The sequence below is a fragment of the Aplysia californica genome, unplaced genomic scaffold (assembly GCF_000002075.1).
Source record: "Aplysia californica isolate F4 #8 unplaced genomic scaffold, AplCal3.0 scaffold00912, whole genome shotgun sequence".
Lineage (NCBI taxonomy): Eukaryota > Metazoa > Mollusca > Gastropoda > Aplysiida > Aplysiidae > Aplysia > Aplysia californica.
The window spans coordinates 71,999-73,838 of NW_004798182.1; positions in this window are offsets into that span (position 1 = coordinate 71,999).

Here is a 1,840-nt window from a genome sequence, read left to right on the forward strand (position 1 = left end):
ACTGAAGTGACATAAAGGCTTTCAACCCATTGCTCCCATTTTTTAAATAGACAGAAAACGAGGTAGGGATAGAACCAGAGAAACTTATTCAGAAAATCTGAACGGATGGATGACGAGGAAACACTAGGATGATAATGATTAAGGGATTTTGGAGAGCATCTGAGCATAGAAGTAAAGGTAGAACCATGATCGCCGAAGTCTGTTTCAGATCTGGCACTTTAAGATGATGATAATTTCCTGAAGCATAGACGATAGCGCGCGTGGTATGCACTTAAGTCACACCCCAGTTCTAATACAAGTACTTATAATATCTGGTAGTCATTGCTTGGGAGAGAGCGAAATGTGCTACCTTACACGTATGTTATAGCCAAGAACGATAACCATTTTCTCAGAAACCTGTTTTTGCTACGTTGAAATTATCCAACAAGTTTCCTTTTTCATTCCAAATGTAGTTGGTTTAACGCCTCCATCAATAAAATAGATAATTCAAGAGGCGGTCTTCCGACCCTACCTGTCAGGGCCAACCTTGACCGAGATGGCTGCAAAATCCCAGTAGAAGGTATAGATGCTCGATAAAAACTCCTTCTCACTCGGGAACCGAACCCGGGTCTCTTGTGTACGAGAAAGAAGCGCCTAACCACTACACCACAATCATTGTTATCCAACAAATGTCAGTGTACCTCATTTTTTAGAACTCTTCATGGCTTACTTAGTACCTACTTGGTTGGAGAATAGGCATCATTGCAAGCGGGTGGGTGGTTGGTGGGTGCTCTGGTGTGATTTGCTTCTTCTTTCCTATCAAACATCTATCGTCTTTATCTCCCCTCTTTCCTTTTTGTGTTTGTTTCTCTCTTGTAACACCTCTAGTCTTCGGCACTTATATGACTTTATTGTGTTGCAAGTGACGTAAAACATTTATTAAAACTTTAAAAAAACTTCAGGCAGAACAATGCCATAGCTGCTTCTCCTTCAAGGTATCATGTAGAACACTGGGTGTCATTCAACGATGAAAGTTGCCTTTGGCTCACACGCCCTCGATTTTTAAAATCACGTTCATGTATGACGTAATCTTGAGCTAACTGTGATGGCTGCAACGAGAGCGGAGAGACCGGATGTACAAAACCAGGTCAAGTGAGTGCAAAGAAGAAGGTGGGGGTGGAGGGGAGGCGAGTTTACTTTTACCTGACAAGTCTTGGAAGAGCCGAAGCTCAGGAAAGCGGGAGCTGTACAGAACAGCAGCATTGGACAATATTGTAACAACAGGCAAGTTTGATGGAAAGAGAGGCAGAGGCACAGAGAGGGAAAAGATACTGGACAAGATGACAACATGGCTGGAAGCAGCAAGAACAACAGACACCGTTGCTGCAACGCAAGACAGATGGAAGTGGAGGTCCATGATCGCCCACCCCAGTCAGCAAGGCACCGGCTGATGATGACAGGAAAGCGGAAAGTCACGGAATAATGTCAAGAGGTTAGATCTAGCCCGGGTTAGGGACATGTGGTAGGCATTTACTTTTGTTCATTGCCTATACCTTGATCACGGGTGAAAAAGACATTGCCTTTGATATTGACTTTGAAATGGAGCCCCCCCCCCCCTTCTTTTTCCTCTTTTTCCTCTTGACTGGTCTATTATGATCACCGCTTGTATTCCAGCAACCCCCTCCTTAGGCCCTGCCTTTCCGTTACATTCATTACCCCCACGCACTTGTTTCCCCTACAACTGGTTCTCTCTCTCTCTCTCTTTCTCTCTCTCTTTCTCTCTCTCTCTCTCTCTCTCTCTCTCTCTCTCTCTCTCTCTCAACCACTTCTTGTCTTAGTGTTCCCCTTTCTCTGGCCTTTC